The 18,093-nt window shown below is 41.2% G+C and overlaps 1 protein-coding gene across 7 annotated transcripts in view; it reads left to right on the top strand.

Moving 5' to 3' along the window:
- The window catches only part of LOC118509319 (trafficking kinesin-binding protein milt), an 81,974-nt gene that overhangs the window by 17,002 nt on the left and 46,879 nt on the right, over positions 1–18,093 (top strand). The window contains exon 1 of one of the 7 annotated variants that reach the window (XM_036049771.1): positions 9,718–9,871. The exons of the other annotated variants lie outside the window; for them this stretch is intronic. The gene's annotated coding sequence lies outside the window, so the exon portion shown is untranslated. Of the gene's footprint in view, positions 1–9,717; positions 9,872–18,093 lie in introns of those variants that run through there. 7 annotated transcript variants of the gene reach the window in all.

Genomic DNA, 18,093 nt, shown 5'->3' with positions numbered 1-18,093 from the left:
GCGAAGTGATCGAATGCATCTTATTAACTGTGACTGCTAGAGATCATTACTCGCTACTTTTAAAACTATGGAGTCGAAAAGCAAAGATTATTTTTAATAATTTAAATACATTTGTCAGTGCGCGTCCTGGAATATTTCTTTTTCAAAACATAGTCATTGCTATGGCAATTGCTAAGGGAATTTTTCATCATTTATTTACCAAATATATTACTTCGATCTGGGCTTACAACACTGGCCTAGTATGGCTGTAAATGATTTTAGTTTCAGTCAGCTCATTCTGGCTTCCCACCATGTGATGACACTTTAATATAGCAAAGCAAATGTTTCCATTTTGCTTTGGCCATCATTGACAGCTGCTTGACGCTAATGTGCGACACTTCGCACGTTGTTACTTAAATCGATTAAGAAATGACCACATCGCGAAGGTTTTGCGCATTTCTTATAGGTGTTCACAGCCGTCCAAGGTATCGTTTCGTTAGAGCACGCATTTCTTAATAGAAATTCAGCTTCGTTGCTGTTGAACTGCGGAGATTGAAAAGTTGGAGAAAATGAAGTTCACATCAGGACGTGGGAAATTTCAAAAAAGAAGTTTTTATTTTACTTCCAAGTTAACCCCGCACAATCGAGCTATGAAATACACACCACCTCTCTGAAATGGTTAAGAAATAATGCTCTCGATAGAGAAGGTAATTTGGTCGATTATGACAATTCCTCTTTAATGGGTGCCCTAATGGTTCTCGTTATGTTACGCAAAGGGTTGACTATTGTCAGCGGGATGACCTTCACCTACAAGTGAACATTAACTCATTATCGTGCAACGAGCACCTAGTGTCCGCGTCTGCGATGAAATTGAAACCGACTGAAGCAACCAAGCAGCGCGCAACTGAAGAAAGTGCGCGCGTGAGACCAGCTCACACTTTTCCACGTTCGGAATTCCACTGACCCAGTAGCTGCTTTCAGCAGGAAATATTCGTTTAATTTTCACTTGTAGCAAGGATGGTTCGAATCGTTTAGAGTAATTTTCTGCAAGCTTAACTTTCATGGTCAGTTTTTATTCGCTGCTGGTTGATGTTTCAATTTTTCATGCCGCGTTATGATTTTTAAATTAATTCAAGGTATGGTACGTTCCCAACGAATGCTGTTACTTTATGGGGCACGTGTGTTGTTTTGCGCATTTTGTGCGTTTCTAAAACATCGTTTCTATGTTGGTGGACGATAATATTAATTTCGTTCTTAATTTCATAATCTCAAATGTTTGAGATTAGGCTATTATCATATAAATGTTTAATTATTTTTGTATCTTTTAATGTTTTAATTTTCGTAGAGAAGTTTGATTTCAATTTTTCTATATTTTTCCACTATTTTTAACTTAAAATACTCACGAAATGAAAATTTTTCGTTTCTTTTGAAATAGAAGTGCCACTTAACCTAAAACTTAACTGCACTAGCGTTTGACTCCGTTTGGCGATGTAACAATCAATCATCACTTTGCTTTTATGTTTCTAGCATGGATGTGTGAGGAACATGAACGACCTGTCAATTTTTTCACTCAACCTAGTACATTAAATATATGCTTTGTTTCCTATACACTAGAATGCTACAGGAAACATTCAATCCAATCGATAGGCTAATTTCCTTATCGTTTACAGCTTGAACCAAGCCAGCGTGAACAGAGAAAGGAAGCGCGTTTGTACTTTTGCTGCTTTTTGCTATCCTTGTGGTTGCCTCTTCACTGCAACTAAAAAGCAACGTTGATTAATTTCGCATGAAAGAAGGAAATTAAAGTCTAGTAAGTGTCGTAACGTGTTTGCAAGTTCTCCTTTTGTTTTCTTCTCTATGTTACTTGTGAGCCCATTGAATGGCTCAATGACAGCTAATTGAAGGTATCCATGCGTGACCCTAGGGACACCTTGCAGGCGTTCGATCGATGTGAGCTCTAGATGCAAGCTAATTGGCGAGTAAAAGTCTATTCCTAGCTGTACATATTATTTGCACATACAGTCACGTTTCATTGAGAATGCCATTGAGATTTTGGGTTGAATAGATTACTAATAATTGTATTTAATACGGTTTAAGTCAAGAGTGAACAGGAGAGTCATTGAACTAAGTATTGTATTTGAATTGAATGTAACTTTTTGGAACGCTAACATCACACATTGATAGTAATCAAGAGTGTCTATGGAAACAAAAGATTATTCTAATTAAATATTTCAATTATACCTCACGACAAGTCGCAACAAATTCACGAAAAACGTGTACACAGGCTATCACGAGAACGGTAGTCACGTAAGTGAACCGTTTTGGTCATCTAAAATAATTACAGCGTTCAAACGTCTTCATTCAGCGGCTTTCAATCTGTATAACGGATTGTAATAACCTTCATTCATTATTTTTCAACGCGTGACTTTCCCATACGCTTCTTCTGTAGTTCCGAAATGGTTCATAAGTTCCAACCGTCTGATTAGTTTTTTTTGCTCTTTGGATAACTGTATCATTTAGGAATTCAATATTCTACGTGTGATAAAATTTACGCCAAAAAGTATTTGTTCCGGTTCCGATTACGTCGTCGATTGCTAGCGACAGTTTCGTGCAGCAAATGTTTGCATTTGTTATGTATAACCGCTTTTTATCTTCAATAATGTTATTTTAATGAACTGCCTGGGCTTTCCTCCAAATGCACTGAATTTTGTAGTCGATTGTGTCTCGTAATATTGTTGCAAATGCTAAATAGAAAATAATTAGTACATTTTACTTTCAAGAGCACCAGAGTATGAAACACCCCATCGAGTGCAATAATGGATGAAGCGGTTAAATGGATGATTAACTTTTGTGAAATAAATCCCACCGAATGGGTGTAACCACAAAATTGGAAAAATATGGTGGTATAGACTCGACGCAACGCAAGAGAGTACCGCTAAATCCGCCGGACCTTAAGCTTAACGATGCTGAAAGTTTCAATCAAGTCCACCGGTACAGCAGCCAAACGATCCTCCGGTACTGACTGTTGCCTAATTATGTTGGTAAAGTTGTACCACCGGCTCTAGGTGATCATAAGCGATCGTTGTGCCTCGTCATGGTACAAATCCTGTCTGTATTAACCCGGTTTTTCTCTCAGTTCCGACGGACCACGGATGCGTGCAAGATGGATGATGGAAGTTCTGACCAAACCAGATGGGGATTATGATGCACACTTTATTTCCTTTCCTTCAGTTCAGGTCACACGAATTGATGGCTTCATTGGGGAAGAAATTTTCCAGAAAATTGGTAGTAGCGGGAAAATGAAATGTTCCATCCTATGCTTATTACTCTGATCTGATTAATTCATGCAACCCTTCTAACATTGTGTAACAAATCCTGTTAAACTGATGGATATCTACGTACAAGTTAAGCCTTGAATTTTTAGGTCAGCTCATGGAGCGTCGAGAAAAAGGGAACCGGGTACTTTGTTTATCTGTCATAAGACCCTAGAGTTTTTCATTAAACGAAGCAAAATAATTGTAATCAGTTGCGATTTTTTTTGCTGAGTTAAATCATTTGATAACCGTACCTCACGCATTATCACGTACGCCGAAATTCACCTCGAAAACAAAACCCTCCTCGTTTGCGATAAGAAATGCATTCTAGAAACACCATTTCCTGTTGCTTTATCGTTGCAGCTTCGTTTTTTCTTTTTGTGTTTCGTGAATCTGTAAAATTTGCGAAACTTATCACACATGATAAACAAGTACTTTGTCACTGGCCACGAGATTGCTTTGGGGGGAGCATTCAACGTAGGTGAACCTTTGATTGATTTTCCCCCTGGTTGGAAAAGACACATATTACGTACAAACAATGAAGGGAAATCTGGTGCATGGTATGGCTTCTTTGACGCGATTGTGTAATAACTAAAAATAATCGTGTGTTCCACTTAAGGACAGCACAGGTGAGCAATTGGTATTACTATGGATTTGGTCAAACGGTGTCAAAGTGTCTGCTTAAGCAATTGGTTTGTAAGTGAAGCCTGAAGGGCTTCTTGATTGAGTTCAGGAGCGATCGTCGATTCGCTGTCTAGTCTATTTCTTTGTCACACGCGAGCTACGTACGTTATTTCGGTTCTGGAATGTTTTATCGTGGCTGTTTTCCCCCTGTATGTAATAGGAAGAGATGATCAATAGTATAAACAATAGTCAAGTCCATTCCGATCGACCACAACTATCAAATAATAATTGCCAATTCGAGATGAGCGATATTCATCCTTAAATATGTTATATTCTAGTCACCCAACAATTATGCATACACGTATTTGACACTCTTTGAATAAGGTTGAGTCCAGGGCAAACTCAAACCTTCGGTCGTCATGTAAAAACACTTCACATCGTCTGGAAAAGGAACAGAGTTTGTCCCGTGCCACGCTGCTTCGCAAGGTAATGTAACTTTCAAGTTAACTTCGGCAACTCTTGGGCATTTAACAACATTTACATATTGATTACATATTTTTATAATAGAGAAAACACAATGATATCTCGCATCAAATCACAATGATACGCTTTGGTTTATCTCATCACTAATCAACATTGCTCTCAAAAGCTCGCCATGCCATAGAAGATAGGGTTGAAAAGGGAATAACCGACCAAAAAATGGTTGCCTCCCTGTTGCACAATTTTCTTCCACGATCATTTTTAAGGCATTTTTGATATCGAAGAGAATCAAATTGGCTACAATTTGGGGCCAATTATGATTGTCATTTTTTGGGCTACATCCTACTGTAAAGCGGCCAATGTAAATAGTGTTGCGTTGAGAGAAATTCTTCCTTTGAATGTTATCATTCAACGGGGAACAAAAAGCTAACTAAATGGAGCCGCAAGTAATTGATACATTTTGATACTTACCCTTTGCTTAAGTTACGTTTGATGATTCGTTACCACCAACAATTTAGGTTACTGTGGCTGATTCATTTATAAATCTTACTTTTTTGAATGAAACGATGAAGGAGATGTACCATTATAAGTGTATGGTGGAAGGATAAAAGCCTTTAAAAAAAGTTTCTTTGTTTGACTTCACTACCAACAGAGGATGGGATCATCATCTTTATGACACACAGATGCCATACCGCACATGTTGACTTTGCTTGCGCACGGGCGTTGGCCACACTCGAAAAAAACGTGAGGTATCTCTGAATATGAATATGTGCTGCCCCTCCATCATCAGCGTCCAACCTTCGGCGAGTTCGAGCTCTCAACACTTACCTGACTGTCAAACGAGCAGAGCGGTGGTGGCGATCGTTGTTATTCAACATTCGCAACAAACTCGGCAACTTGAAGGTTTGTAATAGCAAAAAATAAACAAAAAACAAACTCGCAAACAAATTGAACCAAACGAAAAGCCTTAAATATAGCGAAAAATCAACACCATCGGGGCGTTGCGTTGCTGTTCCAACAGTATTTTACATTGACTGACAGACAGATGGACGCATGCACGATCAGTACCAGCCATTGGGAAGGAGTGTGAGTGTTGAATATTTCGGTGGGCTAGTTGTCTATTTTTGCCAATTTTTGCGTTGCGATCGCGCCGAACGCGAATGAACGCAAATGGAGTTGTGGTGTTTGCTTTTCGACCTTAAAAACGAACATTCGAATAAGGATCCAATAGCTAGGGGTTATGGTTTTGAATGTTTCATAAACCTATATCTATTATCTATTTTTCGCAGAAGCAAATTATCTTAAAGAAGTTTTTTTTTCTTAACAGTCATCAATATTTGTGCAAACCTATTACTTGATCGCAAAATTCTCCCGTCTACAAATAGAAACTATTAGCGAAGAACAACAGTTTAGACGATTACCTTGTCTTCTTCCTTCTTCACCTGTTCTCTATCACGTGGCCCATAGTTTTTGCCGTTGCACGCAATAGATAATGAACCATATTCCTATCATCAACAATATCTGCGCACGTAGAGAAAGATCATTCTTGCAGGCTCGCTCGAAACCTGTTGATCGATCTGTTGATCTACTGGGCTTGTTTATGCTTGCAGAAACCTGCCGCTACCTATCCTAGGGTTTCATACTGCACTTGCAATGCTACTTTTTGTGCCTAGAAGAAAAAAAAACAATTCCAATATGCCCGCAAAGCCCTTGACCACTGGCGCGAGATCGACACCGTTATAGATTGCATTTTTGCGTTACTGCGCTGCATTTTTATGGCATAATGCGAAGCGGGACGTGTGCTAGGGAAAAGCAGGAATGTAGCAAAAAAACTTGTTTTATCTCTCCACACTACATCGTGCCAGCAGCTCATAAAAAAGAATGTGTTTACACAAGTTATTTGAGAGTGTCCATAAAACGCTAGGTATCTGCTCAGGTAGCATCTGGGACGTTGCACGTAAGATTTAGTGGACTTTCGACCGATTTTGTGCCATCATTATCCCAATACTAGAACGTTTTTCCCTGCCAGATGGGCTATATCAAATGTGTCGATATTATTCGAGCCAGTTTTCTGGGTTTGCCCCTATTTGGCAAAGATATACTCAAGAACGCACCCAGTACAGTGCCGCTGCAAAACTCGATCGTCGTGTGCATATCATAATAACCTATAATACCATTCCATGATGCATACCCGCTGGTAAGTGATCTCTGTTGAAAATGTTATTTTGTTCACGCTTTTAACTTCAAGAAGGGACGAAGGACCGTTACCACAGGAGAAGAGCTGCCGGTAGTAGAAGGGAACATTTTTGCTGTGGAACGCTGCTAAAAACATAGCTTTGGGGCGTGAGTTATGTTGCAAACAATGCATGTTTAATGACGAATTATTATTCTGCATTAGTGCACCGGAAAGCGCTAGCAAGAAGCCGGTTGCAGTTCTTGCCGGGGGAGTGATGATGCATCGCGAAAACCGGCAAAACTAAGAAAACAACTGCTTATGCCGGCTTGCAAGAGAAGCGATGAATCACTGCTTCTGCCTTGACGATCTTCTGATGGAGTTGATGCACACTTATGAATCTATTGAATTGCTGGCAGAGAATTCCACTGGCATCCAAGACCGGTTCTTTCGGAAAGGGGTTTTTGTTGGTTGTTTTTATTAAACACTTTGATATTTTCTGTGCCCGATTCTCTCTGTGCCAATGACTAATATGTCTCGGGCCGGTACTTCAGAAGGCCTCTCCATTAGTGCAAGGGAAATAAAAGAGAGAGAGAGAGTACAGAGAAAACAGCTTACAGAGTCACGCAGGAAATTTAAATGCTGAACACATCACTTTAAGCACACATGTCCATTGGAGTTCCCGCCCTTTCCGCGACAGCATTGAGCTTCTCTCTCTCTCTCTCTCTCTCTCTCTCTCTCTCTCTCTCTCTCTCTCTCTCTCTCTCTCTCTCTCTCTCGCTGCAATGCACGATCATCATTCACATGGCACGTTTGTGTGAGGAAACATTAAATCATAAATTCACCGTATTGTTTCCACTAGCCCTTCCACCCCTGTCGCCATTAGTTCCGGCAACGAAGATACGACAGTGATGGCTAGTTGTGTGGACGTTAACTTTGTGACAGATCGAGAACAACGTTTAGTGTGGCACGCATCGCGAATGGGACATTCGTAGATCTTTAGGGTTGTGCATCTCATTGGTACTTTTGGGAAGCTTTTGTCCAAACAAAGCACTTATTCAAGCCATTGAATTCAAGGTACGCTTCCAAATCTTTTTAACCTAAAAGAAAGTTGTGTATGTTAAAAAAATGGCAAATGATCAAATTTTGTTACCTTGGACTATTTTTGCAGAGCAGTGCAGTGCAATGTGAAAAACGATTTGAAAGTACATTGCGTTTGTGCCAAATTCCTTTCCATGCCCAAATCTCTGTCTTATTCTGCCGCAAACCAATGCTGGCGTTGGTGCAAGGTTGTATTTTGTTTGGATCCGCACTGCAGGAGGTTTTCATGCTTCAAATTCCTGTTACCTCGTGGGCACGCATTCCCTTAGAATTGGGAACCTACAGCAAAACCTCCAAGCTGGTTGGCATCGCCTCAGTCTAGGATGGTTGTCTTTCTCAGGGACCGGTTTTCAGTATGAAAGTTTATTCTTGCACTATCGATCAAAGTGTGTCGTTGGAAGAATCGATCCAAGTAGGATTGTTAATCATGTGCCGTTTGCGTTCATTCGCCTACTGCAATTCTCACGAGATTTTAATCATGCTGTAGGTAGAGACACGATCGAAGTGGTCTAACCCATTCCCTAGTAACAACGTGCCAAAACACAGTACGAATAAAAATGTTCGCATTTATTTGAGCACGTAATGCAGTAGTGGTGGTAAGACCGCTAATCCATTGATAAGAAAGCATTGAAGCAATGTGTATGGTTTATTCATAATGTTAGAGCATATTCTCTCTTGCTAGATGCACTCTCTTGAAAAAATCAAATATAGTGCTCTCTGTTTACAAAACTCGTTAGAACCTTTTCAGTGTATGGCCAAGAACTAACCATAGCTGCACTTGCAGCTACCCTTAACGTTTCTGTACTAAAAGTGCTGCTAATGCTAGCAAAAATTGTCCAAGGAATTTGCATTCTCCATGTCACGATTCCACGTCGAGCCTGGGTGACAGTGAAACACATGTTCCCAACTTCACGAGCACGTTCAACCGTCGTTCGAAATATTGTATGCTACCACCACCAGCCACCAATCTTCTCGATGTTGTGTTGAGTCAGCTGGTACTGGCATTGATACGCTCTCGCCTTATAGCGCTGCTAAATGTTAAACTGCTCATTGCTTCATTAGACGGTATCGAAATCGGAGACGGAACCGCGACAATCCGCGAGAGAGCATCAGGATTGTGATGGTATCAGTGCAAATGGTCGAAGCATTGGCCTTTCCATAGTTTTTATCGTTTAGGTGACCGTTTAACACTTTGACTATGAGTATGTGTAATGTTCATCGGAAGGATGCGTGCGTGAAAGAATGAAAGAGAGCGGCCTCATTCGTTGGAGAAACGAAACTTGTGCCTTTGTGGAGCTGGCCTCACAAATAGCGCCGAGCAGTGAGATAGAGAAAATGAGCGAACAAATCACCATCAGGGCAGGGCAACTGGCCTGAATCGCGGATTCAAGTACGTTTTTCTTATGGTTCTCTATGATTCTTTATGGAGTACATGTTGCAATTTTTTTTTATCAGATAGTCATGCCATAAAATTTATTATTTAAATAAGGTTCAACGTGGTGTACATTTTTATTGCCAAACATTTAAGTTAATGTTTTACTATTTTTTTATTGTAAAACAATATCTTATTTCTCCCACATACCTTAAAAATATTCCAATGAGCCTCGCACGTTTAATTTTGTTTTTTTTTTCTCCAATTTTTTTTTCCGCTGCAAGGTAGGGCAAAATTATTTAATTGTTCTTCTTTTAAATAACTTTTTCAGTTTTGTGGATCATATTTCTATAGTCTTTTGTTGCGTTTTTAAGAAAGATTTTTGTGTTAATTTGATTAAATATTTTTCAAAAACGAAGAGCATATTTCGGTTAATTGTACCGAGTTTAATACGTTTATACATAAATAAACATAATTTTATAATTCAGAGTATCTAACAATTAACTAAAGAAACAAGAAAACATGAAACGGTGTAATCTTCCATTTTCCCATCTGTTTAAAGCATTTCCACGATCACATTGTGCGTTTCCAAATGGTTTGCTCAACCCTGGCCTACTGCGATGAGAGGGAGCGCGTTTGGAATGCGTCGAACCGGGCGCCTTTTTGTTCGCGGTGTTAGTTTGTTTTCTCGTACACTGTCTGACGGTCGGTGCGGTTCGAATCGTGTGAGGTTTAGGTAGAACGCGGTTGTGCCAAAGTACTTAAATTGCTTTAAAATCGACTCACAAAGTGTTTCGTACGCCGCCTTATTTAAGTTGTCCACTTGGTGTAAGTGTTCGTAACCTAGATCTTGGTTTTGTCTTTCCGTAATCCGTGCTACTATATCCCATGTATAGCCACTAGTACGAATTTGCGTAGTGACAGATTAATCAATTATCGCTGACCAATTGTGTGTTTCCGGCACGGTACGCCACCAGTGTGTGGTCAATCCTTCTTTTAGAATGTTAACAGCAAATGCAAAGCCATGTGTGATGGATGTGTTTGTGTATGTGTGTATGAGTGCTGAGGTCAGTCCGTCTGACGTCCGTTCGAAGTTGTGAGAGCGTGAGTCAAAATCGAATCTCCTGAGTGCGTTTGTGCTGTCAGCTGTCTCCACGTCCGCCGCGTGTTGATCCGTCTCCATCGCGCGCCGGCCCAACCATCGTCATGTGATACATAATGTAGTATTTATAGAAATTCTCTGTTAAATCCAATCGGCGGCAGCAGCTCCTTCGGCACGTTCCGAAAGGTTTGTGCTAACTTACGCGCGTTTCGGCTTTCGATTTCGGGGTGCCTTCAAACGCGCTTCCTGTCTGCCGGCGGGAAAGAAAAGCCGGTGGAATTACGAAAAGTGCACTAGAAAATACTTCGTGTCTGTGTGTGTGTGTGTGTGTTTTGTTAGTATGATCGATTGCAAATTGTTGCTCCTCGATCCTCGAATGAAGTAACACGGTTACGTGTGCCACATATCCTTTTCTTTTTCCTCTCGATCGATGCGTGTTTCCGGCGAGATTTTCCCTGCCACTTGATGAGAAAAAAATCGTTGACAAACTCCACGGCACCACAGGGCCCAATTGTGAAGTAACCGACCGCGTACACAAGAAAAGTGCACGGTAGAAGTAAAATTAGAATTTGAGATTGTTTTACTGAAAGGAAGAAAAATAGCGTGGTGACAAAAACCAAGAAAATAGATAGTGAAAATACAGGCGGAAAGTGGAAAAGCATGCCCAGTACGGGTTACCCCCAGTGCGGCCGTACAGAGGTCGAAAAAAGTGTAGTTGTTCAACTGCGTCGCCTTAGCAACAGCGGCGCAATTACGTGATTGGATGCTCCGGATGAATCCTTATTTGAAAAGTTTTGTTTTTTCGGTGTCAAATAGTGTGATAAAGTAGAAGAGGTCTCATCTAATGCTGCACTTTTCCATGGATTAATTGATACTAGTGAAGTAAAGATTTATCAAAATCATCTGTATTCAAATCTTCGCCACACAAATTACGGCAACAGCAGCAGCATCGGTTGGGACCAAGAAGAAAAACAAAGAATAACCTACCAACAGGAACTCTCATCTCTCATTCTATTGGAATGTAGAATCCAAACTGCATCTAGCTCTCTCTGGAGAGTATTGTTTTGCAGTCCATAGTTTTCCAAGGACATGCACTTGCAAGTGCCGTCGTATCTAGTATATGTTTCTCACCTCACAATCTTATCCAATTCCTCTTTGAGCGGTGCGATTGGCATTATCGCAATCGGAAACCAGAGAACATTCGCGGGCCATCCTCCTTACTGCCCCGATCAACCTGCGGACGATGTGTGCGTGTCGATTTTCGTTCGTAGAAAGCGCGTTAACACAAAAGCCAACAGGCGTCATCGTGAACCAAAACCACCCACCAATGTGGTCAGACGGTTTTGTCGTTGTTTTTGGATTTTCAATTTCATTACGTTGGCGAAGCCGAGTTCGGTGACTATTGGTTTTGTTGTTGCCGTGCAGCAACACCTTCCGTTTGTAGCACCCACCACAACAACAGACGTGTGTGGGGAAAGTGGATGGCTGTCTGGGCGTGGGGCAGTGGATTTTTCGAATTCAGAGGACGAAAAAACCGATGGAGAGAAATTTGGCTGCCGGTTGAACTCATCCAACCGATGAGAGGGAAAAAATTGGCCACCACACTCTTTGCTCTTCGTTTTCCCCCGTATTTCCTGCCTTCCTCCACAGCCGGCTCCACTATATGTTGGAGGTAACGTCGGTGGCCTTGGAGTATTCGTAAGTTGCGGTGCGATTTTCCTCCACAACTCAAATCCATCCCAGCGCTATCACGCCTGTGGTCGGATGCAATCGAGCAAAGGAAAAACGACACCTGCATCATGCTTTGCGGGTATGTTGGTTTGTTGCGAGGAGTATACGCGCAAACCGGAGTAAACTACACACCAGACGCGCACACCCACACGCACATTGGTGGGGGTGTTGATGGACCAGTGAAGAAGAAAAAAATCTGTATCATGCAACATAACGATCGCCACATACGACGCCACAGACCTCCCCTTTTGCAGTGGAAAACCTTTTTTTCCGTGTACCATTTCTAGCGAGGGCCACGTGCTTTGAAAATAGAAGCATATCTGCTCACCAACCGCCAATGGGAGGTGTGTGTGTGCGTTAAGCCATTTTCCTTTTTTCACTCTCCGGCTCGATCTCAATTGGTGATCACGTACTACTTTTTCCCTTTTCTTGCATCGTGAATGCACCAGAAATATCAGAGATGGGGAAGGGAAGTGGAGGTTGATAGGAAGGAGAAACCTTGTTTTCTTTTAATCTCCAGACATGGCATCCCACTATCACTGCTGCTCGTGTACCGCGATAAGATTAGGGTATCACTTTTTAAAACCCCTTTTAAGCGGGAAGTCGAGAAGCACGAAGAGAAGAAATTTTAATACTGCCACCAAGCTGAGATAATAAGCTACCCTTGAACGTGTGGGACGACGACGGATCGAGCTTGTTGGGTGGTTACGTTAATTGGTGACGCGTGTTTGTGCATGACCGATGGAACAAAACCAAAATCACACTCCGATCAGCTGCTTATGAGGGGTTTTTGATGAGTAAACAGCGTAAACCTCGCCAGCAAAACCTTTGGTGATATCTTTCCAATATTTTTTGTTTTCTTTTTTGCACTGTATGTTTGCAAAAGTACCACATTGACAAATAGTCAAAGTACCACATTGACAAATATTTTATTTACTGCTTTATCCATTGCCATTATCTAGAGGGCAGCGGATGATGTCACGTTCACTTGAGGTTTTTACGATTTGTTTTTCGTACTTGCCAAATCTAAACATTGACACTGTGTACCTTGAGCTTATAGCTGAAAGTTTCAGTATCTTTACAATTTAAATTTAAATTTTAGTTTTGGGGAGTGTATACTTTAACGCAAACTTCCCTAAAATATCATGATACATTCGGTTAAAAAATTGCTATCTCGAGACAATGTTTTCAAAGTTGGTAGACATCAGTCTACAAACTCCTATGTACGACGACAGGGAATTTATCGGAAATTGACAGAAAAATATAGCCTTTGTCCTAGTTCCAACGGTGCTCTTCGACCACTAGATAGCCGGTCGAATTGTTGTTTTGTATTCGGAAAACGGCCCTTATTTTTTCCGGCTGTTCCAGTTGGTCTGTTAGATTTTAAAAAAAATCATTAATATGTATATGTTTAAAATCTTTGCAGACAACTTAAAGCAAGACATAAATGTTAAACCCGCGTCCGGTCTATCAACAGTAAAAAGGTGTCAACTAATTCATTGACAAAACTTTGATGAGCTGTTCTGCACTAACAAATAAACTAGGTTAAATAAGGGTTAGCGGAGAACGAAATTGACACTTCCATGGGGGTAACTGTGAGGAGAATGTAAGGTCGGTGAAAACGATGTCAATTACATGTTGGACAGAAATTCATTATCATAACCGCTAGCCATTGTCGGTCATGTTTAATAGCTCTTTTTACACTTCATCTAGTCTCCCGTGAACCCACCATGACAATTAGTAAAATAATCATCGCTTCTTTAACGGCAGATAAGCGATGCACATTTTTTGTCGGCCCAAAAGAAACGTAAAGGGCTCTATCAAATGACCACGACGCTCTTCAACATGTCAAACACACCATCATTCGGGTCAGCGAAGAAGAAGCGGTGCTAATGATTCGTTTCGTGGTTAAATAATTTGCACCTCCTTCCGCGAGACAGAAGAAAGTGTTGTCCGAATCATTAGACAGCTATTATTATTCTATTGACTCGTGTTGCTCTTACTGTGACTTTGTCGTGGTTATTTCTTTCGTTCTTCCCATGATGAAACAATAAACATAACCGTTAATGTTGTGCATGCTTCCGCCTTATGTCAAGATGCTGTCGAAGCTTTTGTGACCCATAAATTGAAATAAATGTCGGTCTGAATGGAGTGTAGATTAGGGTAAAGCTGTTCCGGCTTCAGCATTTCCTTGGGCGTATTTCATGTCGCCAAGAATGTCTAATGACTCTGGAACAATAGCGTCTTAAAGAGAAGCATTATTTCACCGTATTTGGTTACCTTTTTCCCAAAGGCGGAAGTAATACCGGGACAGAGTGATATTTACATTCTTGACGATTGAAGTTCCTTCCCATTGCGGCCCAACATGGGTCTCTTTGCTTAGTTGGTCTGTTTGGTTCCTTTGCCATTCACATCAAACAGACAGCATCTTAGACAATCATCGATCCTAAACAAAGTTTGCCTCCAACAAGATGAACTTGAAAATTCCTGACGCAATAGGGGAACCACGTTCGTTCCGTTGGACAAGAATAGTTTTCTCACCCTGAGTAAGTACAGCAAAAGTAAAGGAAGTTTAGGAGAATGGAGTCATGCATTCAATGTTTGTGAATGTGTTAGGATAATGTTTACACAAAACGAGAACAGGCGGGACCAACATCTCACGGGACTAGCAACGATAGGATCGATAGCTATGAATCTATTTTGAGAATTTCCTGCAGACCTGGAATTCGATATAGTGTTTCCGTTAGAAGTGATCGATAGGATTTGGTAAAATTTACAAGAGGGCATCTTAATGCACGTTGGGCCAGGCTTTGTAGGTAATCGTGGTAGGTTATGCATCAAATAAGTTTGAATAAAGCGCAACACACATTTGCGAATTAAGTTAAGAAACGGACTATTGAATTCATTTAATCTGCCCAACTGAACTCACAGTACCGTACCAAGCATAAAGCTAAAACTCCATCCTTAAAATGCATCCAATCCAAAGTCTAGAGCTAACGAGTTTTTCGTGTAGGTGTGGTGCAATAAGTGACCACATAATCCGCCCGTCTCATCCATTTGTAGCCCCATTCATCGTAAATCACGATGCGCTTGAAGCAAAAAATGATCTAGATTAAGTTTGAACCTGTCAGCTTAAATGTTGGCGTTAAATATACGACAGTGACAGTTGCATGAAACATAAACTTCGTCGAAACTCGTCCCATAACGGGCGAAACTCGAATGCACATTGCAGCTTGTGTCGCATTCCGTCACACACGAAGGTATGTGCGATAGAAACATTAACCTAGCGCATGGGCATATTTTATCCACTTAAGTGACGGGAACATAGCCCGGCAACATCTTCCACAAAACTCTTCTTTGGACAAACAAACTCGCGTGCATGCGCGTTCCGCATTTTGAAGCAGATTCGGTTTGCTCTTGCCCGTGTTTTGGGTGTTTTCTTAACGTTCCGTTTCTGCACCCTCCCAAAGAGACGTTTACGGAAACATTAACGTGCCATAAATGAGTGTGAATGTGTGTGTGAAACGGGTGTAACGATTAGAGTATCAAGTGATTACCCCGCCATGATAGCGTTGCGTAGTATTGCCTCCGAATTGTTTCGAACATATCGTCGACTGATAATAATGCGGCTGGTGGCTAATTACAGCTTCCTCATTTGACGTTCGAGATGATCGTGGACGCGTATCGATTGCGGGGATACCCGTTTAGATATGCGTTTATGCGCTGCCACAAAAATCGATGAAACTTTATTTACATCCTTTCGCTACGTCTCATTTTCCTTCCTTCAATCGCACACAACCGGAGTGAGTAGTTGCGATTGCGGAACGGATTGCTAACTGGTTGGCTGCCTTGCCTCCCAGATCGATACGCCCGATGCAATTTGCCTAAAAATGCGCTAGCGTTTTTTCGTGTTGTGTATTCAACGCAAGTTGCACCCGGTGGTCGCCCAATGCCGTCAGCTTAGTAATTAAGTCTTAATTAGGGGAGAGACTTTGGGATTATGGTAGTCCCACGATGATGGCCTCTCTAAATTGACCCAGATTCTTTGCGTAGTCATGCACACTTTTCCTACCCGATCGATCACCACGGCACGATCCGCGATGAAAACCGCATCGATCACGTGGGGGGAGTGTTTTTTTCAGCTTTTCAATTTAGTTTTTGCTTGTTCCAATTGTGTTTTACTTTTACGGCATCGATGCTCAGAGCGCGAGCGGTATTTATTACTACGATGACAGATATTAGACAGATTAATGACAAGCCAGATAAGATATGGCTAGGTACGATTAACCGGGTGCTATAATTAATGTCGTATGGGGCTTTGTAATCGATATTTTTGTCTTTAAATGATAATTATAGTAAATTTTTCACTTCGTTTGGGAAATGCAACACATTTAACATTACTTTGACTTTGACTTTTTATATTGAAAATTTGATTTTTGTTTGTAGTAAGTTTGTAGCAGTAACTGATCTTCAAAGCTCAGAAAGAGTTGCCAAGTCTTGGCTAACTGCAAAAAGATCAATATTTGGTGGCAATATTTTTGTGGAATGCTTATTCTTATCCCAAGGCGGTCCGGTGGCCGATAATAAGGCGATAACGGCGCCGGTCTTCACACGGCAGGACCGAGGTTCAAATCCCATCCAGACCGCCTCCCCGTGCGCTGGGCTGACTGCTTTGCTACGGGTAAAATAAAGTCACAGAAAGCCAGAAATGGCAGGCCTAGACCTCGAGGTTGTTAGTGCCAAAGAAAAAGAAGAAGAAGAAGAAGCTAATGCTTATCTATATTTTGCCATTTGAAGGCATTTTTTTCTTCTGATGCATACTCTAATGTCACAACAGAAGCATAAATGCAACACCATAAATCGATTAAAATGCATTTAGAACGCGTATCGTGATGTATAACAAAACTGTTACCAAATATTTTCTAAAGTTTAACAATGGTGTGCAGTCCTCGTCCAATAGCGTCAAGTCATCGGGAGAATGTGTCCCCTGTTTGTTTGTGGGGGAAGTTTTGTCTATCCAATAGAGGGTTCTAAGCATTGAAGCCCCCTTTGACGACATGCTATCAATTTGGTTGCATAATAACCTGCAGCAAGTTTTGCTAAAAGCGGAATGATACACAATTTGAAGATGATTTGACAAAACGAACGTATCATTAGTTTCCATTTCATCGCTGTATCCTAAGAAAAATAGAGCTAATGTAGAAAGCGTATAGATGGTAAGCTTTTTTTTTCATGTGCCTTTTCTCGGTAGCTCCACTCGTCGGAAATGATCTACCACTGTGTGTCCTGCTCACAAACCAAGGACGAAATAAATTGAATCGAAAGGACACGTCAGGATCAATGACACTTTCCTAGGTGTGTCTACGTATGTTTATGTAAAGCGTGTTTAGCTAACCTAAATCCCTTCGGTAGTGTCCTACTAGCGGAGGAAAAGTGGTCCACCGTCGACCGCTAAAATGTCAACAAACGCGCCAAAGCTCCACCTTCTGCTGGGGCACGAGTATCACATTCGATGGGTGGTTAGCGACTGGGAAAAGAAAACTCGTCTGTGTTGTGTATCGATTTTCTTTGCTTCTTAGCTAGATTTGTGTTACACGCGTTACAGGTGAACACGTCTTACTCTGCCAGCGGTATAATTACTTTGCACCCAACCGGTTAGGCAAAACTCTCGACGACATTGGATACTGTTGGTCAACAGGGGTTTGTACACTGGCACGCAAAAGCATGCAAATTCGAGAAGTAGAAAAAAATATTCACTAAACCGCATCGAAATGTGCGGTTTTGGCTGCTGCCCGCGATCCTACCGGCAGGATTAGTCACAGTTTAATCGCATTCATTGCTGGCGTTTAATTTCGCTACCTCACTGGTGGAAGCAGCATTGCCGTTGTTTTGAGAGCAAATTGAATCGTTTTTCCAGTGCGTATCAAATGTGAGAAATACAGCTTCATTCAAGTGACGATTGCTCGCTCGCACATAATTCGACGAACCTTTAAGGTATTTTTAGGAATATCGAAAGAGTGGCTTTTGTTTGTGGATGTTTTATGATATTGTTTTAATTTTTCACAATAAGATTGTTTAATAAGCGTTATACTACACATCCCAATCGTTTTGACTGTTAATCTACCTTCTTTTCTTTTTAATTTTCGGTCCAATTTTTCCCCAAAACCTGCAAACCTGCCACGGGCCAGTTCAGTTGAGTTTTTTCCCCTGAAATCGT

The sequence above is a fragment of the Anopheles stephensi genome, chromosome 3, assembly GCF_013141755.1.
Source record: "Anopheles stephensi strain Indian chromosome 3, UCI_ANSTEP_V1.0, whole genome shotgun sequence".
Taxonomy (NCBI): domain Eukaryota; kingdom Metazoa; phylum Arthropoda; class Insecta; order Diptera; family Culicidae; genus Anopheles; species Anopheles stephensi.
Note: the sequence above shows the minus strand (reverse complement) of the source record. Positions and strands in the feature narration are given on the sequence as shown.